At 42.1% G+C, this 13,081-nt stretch overlaps 1 pseudogene; it reads right to left on the bottom strand.

The window, feature by feature from the left end:
- Positions 1–11,609: 11,609 nt before the first annotated feature.
- On the bottom strand, positions 11,610–12,996 carry LOC123186186 (monooxygenase 2-like; annotated as a pseudogene).
- Positions 12,997–13,081: the final 85 nt, after the last annotated feature.

Below are 13,081 nucleotides of genomic sequence, written 5' to 3'. Positions count from 1 at the left end.
CCGCGCCTCCGTCTCTATCGCCGCCCCCACGCCGCCGCCGCCCCTGCGCCTCCGTCTCCATCGCCGCCCCCGCGCCACCTCGGACGCCCTCGGATGCCCGCCAATTTCCTCCGCCTTGGCCACCATCGCCACTGCTCGACGCCGAATTTGCGCCACCTCGACTAGCTCCAGCTACCCCGAGTCGCCCTCGACCTCCCTAGTGAGCACCCGAGCCGCTTCCCCCTCTTCCCCCTCTTGATCTCCTTCTGATGTGTTCTAGGGTTATGGGCTGGAGAATTTTGGACAAGAAAAGGGGTTGGAGAATTAAGTAGCTAGGGTTGGGGAATTAAGTAGCTAAGGAGATTTTGTTTAGAGCATCAATGATGGGTGTTGATATACCTCTGGATAATTTTGATTTTATTCATGTTCTCAAGGAATTGGAATTATCCAGGGAACAAATTAGTAAGAAAACTGAACACTGTTTAGATATTCATGACTCGAATGGAAATATCGCCTCCCTGTGTCTAAGTTGGCATGATACTGTAGTGGAAGAGGAGGAGAAATTTACTGTTGTTTCTAGAAGAGAGAAAAAGTCTCCTGCTAAGAGAAATGTCACTATTTCTTCTCTTACCTCCTCTTCTATACCTTGTACTAGAGGTCAGCAAAAGAATATCAGTTCTACTTTGCCCCCTAGTAGATCTAGATACTATTTCTGTTAGGAGATGGTGTTATATTAAGATGCATATATTGTTATGTTACGCAAATTGTATCATCTTGCCACTTAAGTCAGCCTTCCCTTTAAGCAGAAAATTCAGTTAGGAGCTACTGTTAGGAGCTACTGTCAAAAACTTGAGCTACTGTCAAAAACTTGAGCTACTGTCAAAAACTTGAGCTACTGTCAAAAGATTCAGTTAGGTACAGTTAGGAGCTACTGTCAAAAACTTGAGCTACTGTCAAAAAATCAGTTAGGTACAGTTAGCATCATGTAAGAAAATGGCCATAATGTGCCCTGATAATGATGTATTTTGTCATAAAAATATATAGTGGACTGCCATGATAATGACATGCTGCTAGTTGTTACTTCCACCATGAGTTTCATTACCAGCAAGTCAGTTTTGTTTATAGTTGAAAGTAAGTGTGTGGTTTGAAAATCAAATAGAAATGTGTCGTGATGAATTTGCATGTACCCTGAGAGGCCCTTGAGTCTGCTGGAATGTCGATTAACTTCCGTTCTGGCAAATTCGGGTACTCCATATGTCCTATTTTTAGCAAAGGTCATGCTGAAATTTTCCGTGAATTTTAGCATGACTTTGCTAAAAATAGGACATATGGGGTACTTGCGACTAATGCATGGGCTGGGGTATCGTAGTACTTAGTTAAGTAGGATCAACTGCCCCGCCATTCTTGCTGAATTAAACCATAGGTGGCAATAGAGCCAAGTGATTAGGCCCTAAACCGTAGATGATAAACCCAACATAGGTGGCAATAGAGCCAAGTGATTAGTGCCAAGTGATTAGGCCCAACCTAGGGTGCCTCGGCATCGATAAACCCTAAATGATGAAAACTTAACTTGGCTTCTATAGGATGCCTCGGTGTCGATAAGAACCTAAATGATGTACGCTTAGGCTTTTAGGGTGCCTCGGCGTCGACAAAACCTAAATGATGAAAGCTTAGGCTTTTAGGGTGCCTCGACGTCGACAAACCCTAAATGATAAAACCTTGGCTTAGGTGCCTCGGTGTCGATAAGAACCTAAATGATGAAAGCTTAGGCTTTTAGGGTGCCTCGGTGTCGACAAACCCTAAATGATAAAAGCTTAGCTTTTAGGATGCCTCGGTGTCGACAAACCCTAAATGATGTAGTTTTGAATTATGAACGTAGGATATGTCGTCATCATCATCGAACGACGAAAGGGATGACAAAAGTCTCCCGGCGGAGTGCGACTGGTGCCACGACGATCGAGGTCTGTGCGACATGCCTCACCTGGACGATGATCGGCGCTTCAGCATTAAGCTTGAGGAGACCTTCGAAGTTGAAACGGTACACAACAATGACAAGTGTTATTTTCATAATTAAGCATGACTTCAACTATTTCAACATGTAATTTTCATCTTTTACAATTCGAGTATAGCTTATCCCATGCCATGCAAGACGCTATGTCTTGGAGAGGATGGATTTTGAAGACCATGAAATTTCTGAAACAAAGAAAATTCACCTAAGGACTCATCACGATGTGGACTTTGAAGTAAATCTATATAATTCTAAGAGCGTAACCCATTTTGGTTGCAAAAATTGGGAAGCATTTTGCAAGATGTATGGTTTTGATGAGGGTATGCTTATCACCATGGATCTTGGTAATCCTGACATCAACCAAGACAATATGGACATTTGGGTCCTTGTTGATATGCCTCCAGTTCTACCGCTATGTGAGTTTCTCAAACATAGTTATTAGCTAATTTATATTGTTTATTTCAAAATAGTTGACAACTTATTTCCATTGACAGCTTATTTTTACTGTTCAAAGAATGTGCGGGAGATGGTAGACAAAACCCACTAAACCGATGGCTCCGAATTAACAACTTACAAGGAGAAAAATCATCTGGTCGGATTTTGTACTGACATTGAGAATTACACTATCCACAATCAAACTCCTCAACATTATGGTAAATACGTGCCACTAGTGCATGTGTTCAACTACGGTAACTACCATGGAGATACCCTGGTAAGATTTTTACTATTACGACATCCGTGCATCTTTTGCATACTTCTAAAACTAGTACATCATTGCTAACTATGAAGTTATTACTATGTTTTTCAACAGATAATCCCAGAGAATTGTGTGCCTCATATGATGTATCAGAAAGGTAGTGTTAATGTTTTGAACATACAGCCAGGTCGTCCTACGACTCTCAATTGTCCATACGAGATTTCTAAAAGAAGTGGAGACATGAAAATCAAAGGATGGAAAAAATGTATGGACAGTCGTAAGGAGCTTCTTGGAAGCAAAAGGAAGCGAAGCGCAAGAATTGGAGACTGAATGTTCTCCATTCTCCATAATGGAGAGTCAGGGTCTATATTGTTTTATGCTATTTTAGCTTAAATAGGGTATTTAGGTCCTGCCTAATACTGATGATCATGTGCTAAGAACAATTAAGTAGGGTTGGTTCGATGACTATCAAGATGATGATCATATGAATTGTTATGAATAACGAGTAGAAGTTGTATGATGATGATTAGTAGGACTTGTTAGGATTAGTATTACTTCTGACAAACTCGATACTCACGGTCTCGAGACTTGTAATGTTTTATCTTTGTTCGGTCTTTTGAATTCAGAGACTAATATGATGAATTGTATTCGGAGACTAATCTTCTATTGTATTCGATGAATCTGCTGTTGCTGTGTGCTACTGTCAATATTCTGTCAAATAATATATTTTGTAACATGTGCAAAAATCAGAAAAGTAAAAAAAATAAAACCTAATATTCTACTAATGGTGCATCACTACAGAGTGCGCCATTAGTATGCCAAGTATACTAATGGCGCATCCATCCGCAGTGCGCCATTAGTGTGCCAAAGCACATGGTTAAATATGGCCCTGGGAGGCATACTAATGGCGCATGGTGTTATATACTAATAGCGCACTGGGTGGTGCGCCATTAGTATACCAGATACTAATGGCGCACCAGTGGTGCGCCATTAGTAATAAATACTAGTGGCGTGATACTAATGGCGCACCAGTGATGCGCCATTAGTAGGCAAAACTGGTGCGCCATTAGTAGGCATTTTCCTAGTAGTGGCATTAGTCCCACTCTATGTCAACATAAAATAAATTTGGAAGCAGATGCCAAACCAGTTCGTGACCCTCAACGACGTATGAATCCTAAAATGAAAGAAGTGGTAAGAAAAGAAATAATAAAGCTTCTGGAAGCAGGTATAATTTATCCCGTTGCTGATAGTTAGTGGTTAAGTCATGTTCATTGTGTCCCCAAGAAGGGAGGTATTACTGTTGTTCCTAATGATAAAGATGAATTGATTCCACAAAGAATTATTACAGGCTATAGGATGGTAATTGATTTCCGCAAATTAAATAAGGCTACTAAGAAATATCATTACCCCTTACCTTGTATCGATCAAATGCTAGAAAGATTATGGAAACATACACATTACTGCTTTCTAGATGGTTATTCTGGTTTCTCTCAAATACCTGTGTCGGCTAAAGATCAATCAAAGACTACTTTTACATGCCCTTTTGGTACTTTTGCTTATAGACGTATGCCTTTTGGTTTATGTAATGCACCTGCTACCTTTCAAAGATGCATGATGGCTATATTTCTGACTTTTGTGAAAAGATTTGTGAGGTTTCCATGGATGACTTTTCCGTCTATGGATCTTATTTTGATGATTGCTTGAGCAATCTTGATCGAGTTTTGTAGAGATGTGAAGAAACTAATCTTGTCTTGAATTGGGAAAAGTGCCACTTTATGGTTAATGAAGGTATTGTCTTGGGGCATAAAATTTCAGAAAGAGGTATTGAAGTTGATAAAGCCAAGGTAGACGCTATTGTAAAGATGCCATGTCCCAAGGACATCAAAGGTATAAGAAGTTTCCTTGGTCACGCCGGATTTTATAGGAGGTTCATTAAGGACTTCTCAAAAATTTCTCGGCCTCTGACTAATTTATTACAAAAAGATATACCATTTGTGTTTGATGATGATTGTGTAGAAGCATTTGAAATACTTAAGAAAGCATTAGTATCTGCACCCGTTGTTCAGCCACCTGACTGGAATTTACCCTTTGAAATTATGTGTGATGCTAGCGATTATGATGTAGGTGCTGTTCTAGGGCAAAGAGTTGATAAGAAATTAAATGTTATCCATTATGCTAGTAAGACTCTAGACAATGCTCAAAGAAATTATGCTACTACTGAAAAATAACCTTTAGCAGTTGTATTTGCTTGTGATAAGTTCAGATCTTATATTGTTGATTCTAAAGTAACTATCCACACTGATCATGCCGCTATTAAATATCTTATGGAGAAGAAAGATGCTAAGCCTAGACTTATTAGATGGGTTCTCTTGCTACAAGAATTTGATTTGCATATTGTTGATAGAAAAGGAGCTGAGAACCTCGTTGCCGACAACTTATCTAGGTTAGAGAATGTTCTTGATGACCCACTACCTATTGATGATAGCTTTCTTGATGAGCAATTAAATGTCATAAGTACTTCTCATAGTACTCCTTGGTATGTTGATTATGCTAATTACATTGTTGCTAAATTCATACCACCTAGCTTGACATACCAACAAGAGAAAAAGTTCTTCTATGATTTGAGACATTACTTTTGGGATGACCCACATCTTTATAAAGAAGGAGTAGATGGTGTTATTAGACGTTGTGTACCTAAGCATGAACAGGAACAAATCCTACGCAAGTGCCACTCCGAAACTTATGGAGGACACCACGCGGAAGATAGAACTGCACATAAGGTATTGCAATCCGGTTTTTATTGGCCTACTCTCTTCAAGGATGCCCGTAAGTTTGTCCTTTCTTGTGATTAATGTCAAAGATTTGGTAATATTAGTAGACGTCAAGAAATGCCTATGAATTATTCACTTGTTATTGAACTATTTGATGTTTGGGGCTTTGATTATATGGGACCCTTTCCTCCCTCTAATGGATATACACATATTTTAGTTGTTGTTGATTATGTTACTAAGTTGGTAGAAGATATTCCAACTAGTAGTGCTCATCATAACACTTCTATTAAAATGCTTGAAGAAGTTATTTTTTCGAGGTTTGGTGTCCCTATATATTTAATGACTGATGGTGGTTCACATTTTATTCATGGTGCTTTTCGTAAAATGCTTGCTAAATATGACGTCAATCATAGAATTGCATCTCCGTATCACCCACAGTCTAGTGGTCAAGTAGAATTGAGTAATAGAGAACTCAAATTAATTTTTCAAAAGACTGCCAATAGGTCTAGAAAGAATTGGTCCAAGAAACTTGATGATGCATTATGGGCCTATAGAACTGCATATAAAAATCCTATGGGTATGTCTCCTTATAAAATGGTATATGGAAAAGCATGTCACTTACCTCTCGAACTAGAACATAAGGCATATTGGGCTATTAAAGAGCTCAATTATGATTTCAAACATGCTGGTGAGAAGAGGTTATTTGATATTAGCTTACTTGATGAATGGAGAACCCAAGCTTATGAAAATGCCAAGTTGTTTAAAGAAAAAGTTAAAAGATGGCATGACAAAAGGATACAAAAGAGTGAGTTTAATGTAGGTGATTATGTATTGCTATACAACTCTCGTTTAAGATATTTTGCAGGGAGACTTCTTTCTAAATGGGAAGGCCCCTATGTTATCGAGGAGGTCTATCGTTCCGGCGCCATAAAAATCAACAACTTTGAAAGCACAAACCTGAAGGTGGTAAACGGTCAAAGAATTAAATATTATATCTCCGGTAATCCCATAAATGTTGAAACCAATATTATTGAAACCATAACCCCGGAGGAATACATAAGGGACACTTTCCAGAAAGTTTTAGACTCCAAAAAGGAATAGGTATGTGGTACGGTAAGTAAACCGACTCCAAAACAATTTTTAAGGCAATATTTCTCCGTTTTGGAATATTTAGAAAAATAGAAAATTAAGTAGCAGTCCGGGAAGGACACGAGGGCCCCACGAGGGTGGATGGCGCGCCCTACCCCCCTGGGCGCGCCCCTACCTCGTGAGCACCTCGTGTGCCTTCCAGACTCCGTTTTCTTGCACGATACGTATTTTGGTCGGTAAAAATTCACTATATATTCTCCCGAAGGTTTTGATTCCCGTATCACGCAATTATCCTTTGTTTTTGTTTCGAGCTGTCCCGCTGTAGATTAGATCAACATGTCTTCCCAGGATTCGGAAGGATAAAGCTATGTGGATGATTAATTAGCTAATCCTAAAGTCTATGGAGATGTGGAGCACGATGGTTGGACCACGGAGGAAGAAGAGGACTATGAACCCAATGGGAAGGAGGAGATGAGCTCAGACGAAGATGAACCCCCATTATCTCAACCTGGGGATATGCATGTGGAGCTCAAAAGGTCAAGTCTCCCTAATAGGGTAAAGAAACCAAAGTTCGAGTTTATCCCTTTTCGTCTATTGCAGGAAAATAAGCAGGGCCTATGCAAAAAGATATTAACCCTAGAGTGGGAAATTGATGATCTGAGAGATCAAAATGCCGTCCTCAAGCGTAAATTAAGGGAGAAGTTTATGCCATCAACTAAGTCAACAACACCTCCACCTTCTTCACCAACAAAGAAGGAGACATAATCACATGGGTATGGCACTCCCCTTGGCAACCGCCAAGCTTGGGGGAGGTGCCCCGGTATTGTATCACAATCACAACTCCTATCTTTACCGTTTTCCTTAGTTTGATCCTATTAGTAGTATTTTGATCTAGTAGAATAAAGTTTATGGCATGATCTAGTTTTAAGTTTTGCTTTATGATCTCTCTATGTAATCGAGTCCGTCAGCTATATAATAAAGATTAGTGTCGAGTCAAGGGCCTGATTTTCTTGCTATGATCTTGGATGAATAAAAGAAAAGAGAAAAAGAATAAAAAGAAACAAAAGTTCATATTGATCTTATTGAGAGTAATGACTTCACATAGAAAGAGTGTGATGATTAAAAGTTGTTGGGAGTTGGCAGGCATAGCTTTGGTCATCGTTGCAATTAATTGGAAGTAATAAGGAAAGAGAGGTTTCATATATAAATATACTATTATTGACATATTTTATGATTGGGAGCACTCATTAAAATATGACATGCTAAAAGAGTTGATGTTGGACAAGGAAGACAGCGTAATTGGTTATGTTTTCTTATATCTGAGATAAAGTATGTTGTCATGGATCATCCAACATGTTGAGTTTGCCTTTCCCCCTCATGCTAGCCAAATTCTCAGCACCAAGTAGAGATACTACTTGTGCTTCCAAATACCCCTAAACCAGTTTTGCCATGAGAGTCCACCATATCTACCTATGGATTGAGTAAGATCCTTCAAGTAAGTTGTCATCGGTGCAAAGCAATAAAAATTGCTTTAAATATGTATGATTAGTGTGGGAGAAATAAGCTTTATACGATCTTGTGATGTGGAAGTAATAAAAGAGACGGACTGCATAATAAAGGTTCATATCACAAGGGAAAATATAAAGTGACGTTCTTTTGCATTAAGATTTTGTACATCCAACCATAAAAGCGCATGGCAACCTCTGCTTCCCTCTGCGAAGGGTCTATCTTTTATTATTATCTTCTACCTTATGCAAGAGTCATGGTGATCTTCACCTTTCCTTTTTACATTTTATCCTTCGGCAAGCACAGTGTGTTGGAAAGATCCTGATAGATATATCTAATTGGATGTAGGGGGGAATGAGTTATTATTGTTGACATTACCCTCGAGGTAAAAGGTTGTGGGGCAAAACTATAAGCCCCTATCTTTCTTTGTGTCCGATTAAAACCCCGTAACCACAAGTATTGCCTGATTGTTAGCAATTATGAAGGACTAGATGATAGTTGAGTATGTGAACTTCCTTTTTAGCTCTGACATAGACTCTTTCTGATGTTATGATAAATTGCAATTGCTTCAGTGACTGAGGTTATAGTTTGTTGGTTCTCAATAAGGTTTCTGATTCATACTTTTGCATTGTGAATAGATCATCACTTGAACATAAGAAATCATATGACAATATCTATATATGTTACTGTTATGAGAATAATCATGATGCCTTCATGTTCGTATTTTATTTTTATCAACGCTTCTACCTCTAAACATGGGGACATATTTATTGTTATCGGCTTTCGCTTGAGGACAAGCCAGATCTAAGCTTGGGGAGTTGATACATCTAGTTTGCATCATGCTTTTCTATCGATATTTATTGCATTATGGGCTGTTATTTCACGTTATATCACAATACTTATGGCTATTCTCTCTTATTTTACAAGGTTTACATAAGGAGGGAGAATGCCGGCAGCTGGAATTCTAGGCTGGAAAAGGAGCAACTATTAGAGACCTATTCTGCACAACTCCAAAAGTCCTGAAACTCCACGGAACATCTTACAATAAATAATAAAAAATCCTTGCCAAGGATGAAGACCAGGGGGGCCACACCCTGCTCACGAGGGTGGGGGGCGCGCGCCCCTACCTCGTGGGCCCCCTGGTGGCTCTCCGATGACCATCTACTGCTATATGAAGTCTTTCGTTGAGAAAAAAATAACAGGGAACCTTTCGGGACGAAACTCCACCGCCACGAGGCGGAACCTTGGCGGATCCAATCTAGAGCTCCGATAGAGCTGTTCTGCTGGGGAAACTTCCCTCCCGGAGGGGGAAATCATCGCCATCGTCACCAACGCTCCTCTCATCAGGAGAGGGCAATCTCCATCAACATCTTCACCAGCACCATCTCATCTCCAACCCTAGTTCATCTCTTGTATCCAATTCTTGTCTCCAAGTCCGGGATTGTTTCTAGTAGGTTGCTAGTAGTGTTGATTACTCCTTGTAGTTGATGCTAGTTGGTTTATTTGCTGGAAGATCTTATGTTTAGATCCTATATGCATATTAACACCCCTCTTATTATGAACATGTTTATGCTTTGTGAGTAGTTACGTTTGTTCCTGAGGACAAGGGAGAAGTCTTGCTATTAGTAGTCATGTGAATTTGGTATTCGTTCGATATTTTGATGAGATGTATGTTGTCTAGCCTCTAGTGGTGTTATGTGAACGTCGACTACATAACACTTCACCATTATTTGGGCCTAGAGGAAGGCATTGGGAAGTAATAAGTAGATGATGGGTTGCTAGAGTGACAGAAGCTTAAACCCTAGTTTATGTGTTGCTTCGTAAGGGGCTGATTTGGATCCATATGTTTCATGCTATGGTTAGGTTTACCTTAATACTTTTTTTGTAGTTGTGGATGCTTGCAATAGAGGTTAATCATAAGTGGGATGTTCGTTCAAGTAAGAACAACACCCAAGCATCGGTCCACCCACATATCAAATTATCAAAGTACCGAACACGAATCATATGAACGTGATGAAAACTAGCTTGACGATATTCCCATGTGTCCTCGGGAGCGCTTTTCCTTATATAAGAGTTTGTCCAGGCTTGTCCTTTTCTACAAAAAGGATTGGGCCACCTTTCTGCACTTTATTTACTTTTGTTACTTGTTGCTCGTTACAATTTATCGTATCACAAAACTATCTGTTACCACTTATTTCAGTACTTGTAGAGAATACCTTGCTGAAAACCGCTTATCATTTCCTTCTGCTCCTTGTTGGGTTCGACACTCTTACTTTTCGAAAGGACTACGATAGATCCCCTATACTTTTGGGTCATCAGAGACTTTCAAAGATATCAAATCATGCATATAAGAATTCAGAGAAGAATCAAATAATATTCATAGATAATGAAGTTCATAAACCCACAATTCATCGGATCTCGGCAAACGCACCGCAAAAAGAGTTACATCGAATAGATCTCCAAGAAGATCGAGGAGAACTTTGTATTGAGATCCAAAGAGAGAGAAGAAGCCATCTAGCTAATAAATATGGACCCGAAGGTCTGTGGTAAACTACTCACACATAATCGGAGAGGCTATGGTGTTGATGTAGAAGCCCCTCCGTGATCGAATTCCCCTTCGGCAGATTGCTGGAAAAGGCCACAAGATGGGATCTCACGGGTATAGAAGGTTGCGGTGGTGGAAAAGGTGTTTTGTGGCTCTCCCTGAAGGTTTCAGGGTATAAGAGTATACTAGGGAAAGAGCCCGTCCGTTGCAACGGGTATACATATTCTATGCTCGTGCTTTTCTACGGAGTGAACACAAATTTTCATGAACCACAACTGGCCGATTTGCTCTCCTAGCTAGCAATTCAGCAACCAGTCCCATCTTCCATCACCGATGCATCCCTCCCCCACTCATCTGTTCCCTCCCATTTACTTTGGTCAGTTCCATGCCATCTCTCCTCAATTCTCCCTCCCCCCTGACCACTTACACTTTTAGCCGCAACCATATGATCAATCTTATTGTCATCTATCTTCGCGTGCCTGTGCTTGAGGGGCAAGTGATCAGCGTGAAACTCTTGCTACCCACTGATCTACATGCCAATATCCTCTTTCCTCCTCACAGTGCTGACCACTGCCACCATGTTACGCAACAGGAAGCTACATGGCCGGCCTTCCGATTCACCACCGCGAGCAACATCGGCACATAACTACGCAACAGATGGCTACACGGCCGGCTTTCCATTCACCACCGCAAGCAACATCAACACACAAACTGCAAACTCTCACAGTGGGGCCTCCCTCTCAATTTCTCTACCGCAAATTACAAGCAGTGGGAAATAAATCACCCCAGACAAATAAAACAAAATTGTGACAGACCCTTGTAGAAACTAACAAAATAAGGAGAGTTGCATACACATATAAGCATAGATGTCATTGTTCTACATATATACACTAAATATGCACTTGGAGAAGAGGCCGTAGAAAGTAAATAAAAATACGATGAAATTGCACATGATTCTTAAGTATACGTAACTCTGCATATGAGGCGTAACTCTGCATATGAGGCATGATCCCTCTACCTCTGCAAGCATAGCAAGAAGAGTAATTAAGTGCTAATTAAAGCTTCATACTGTAGCTTGAGCACAATAGTAATAAAATCCAGTATAGGCTAGCTTTGTTGGCATATATATGTGGACTTGCAGAACTATGTAATCCATATAAAAAATACAACATGCAATGGGAGGGACTTGCATTGTTATCAGATGCATTGGCACTGTGCATATACATACATTGCTATATGTACGATGAAATTAATTTTTTTTTGAAGAGAAACAAATAGAATACGTGTGTAATATATATAGAAATATTACTGTTTGGGAGCTGCCTCGAGTGTTAACCAGCGTGCAGCTGTTCCTGAACAGGTTGCACTCGCCGTCGTGCTTTGGCTCCGCAGCAGTGCATGCTCGGGCTGTCAGGCAACTGCTGGAATGCTGGTTTTCGCATCACGGCTCGGTGCAGCCGCTCGCTGCATTGCTGACTGTCGCTGGTGTGCCCGTGCCGAGCCTCAATGCCATTGCCATCTGATGCGCGTCGCCGGCTCTCACTCGCATGCCTCCGCATCCCGTGCGCTGTCGCGAGCATCACACGTCTGCCTGCAGGAGTCGCTGCACTGCTCCTGACCGTCACCACCATGCACCAACGGAAACCGCGTTCCCCAATAGCCCACGCGCCTTGGCCTACCTGGCCGCGAGCATCGCGTTCTTGGCACCACTGCGATGGGCCAAGGCCGCGTCGCATGCACCATCGTGTCGCCGTGCCACCACGAGCCGTTCTGCCGCCCAAGTGCCCAAGCCACGCCGGCCAGCAAGAACTTGGGCGGGAAACCATGGCCGTCGGGGGTAACGTGCGAGGCCCCGCGTGGCGGAGCACCCGGAATGCGATGGCTTGGTGAGCCCCAGCCATCTGGCCACCGCGGAGACGGAGTTGATCCCATTGCAGCCAACCATCACCTTTGCCCGGAGAGTCGAGCCATCGGCGAGGTGGAGCATCTTGGCGCTGTCGCCGTCGCCGTCGTTGATGGACACGATCCTGGAGGAGTAGCGGATGGTGCCCGTTGGCAACTCCGCTGCCAGGACCTACAGCAGCACGTCCCGCCTGACGCAGCGGAACTCGTCCCTGAAGTCCACTTCCTTCACTATCTCACCCGTGGACGCCGACATGACGCGCAACCCTTGGATGTGCAGGTGGAGCTTCCTGATTTGGTCACCGACGCCAAGGGCGTCGAGCGCGCGGAAGGCGTTGGGACAGGTGGCAAAGGCGAACCCCCAGGCCCGGAGCGCCGGGGATGACTCCAGCACCACGCTCCTCACCCCTTTCCTGTGCAGCCCGAGCGCGGCGGCGAGCGCGGCGAGCCCGACTCCCACGATCACGATGTCCTCGCCGGACTCCTCTTGCCGCTGCATGCTTGCCGCCGCTACTGATAGCAATGAGGTCGAGGCCACGTAATCGGTGGACTTTCGGAAGAGAGCGCCTGTTGACACGAATCAA

The sequence above is a fragment of the Triticum aestivum genome, chromosome 1A (assembly GCF_018294505.1).
Source record: "Triticum aestivum cultivar Chinese Spring chromosome 1A, IWGSC CS RefSeq v2.1, whole genome shotgun sequence".
NCBI classification, from domain to species: Eukaryota; Viridiplantae; Streptophyta; class Magnoliopsida; order Poales; family Poaceae; genus Triticum; species Triticum aestivum.
Note: the sequence above shows the minus strand (reverse complement) of the source record. Positions and strands in the feature narration are given on the sequence as shown.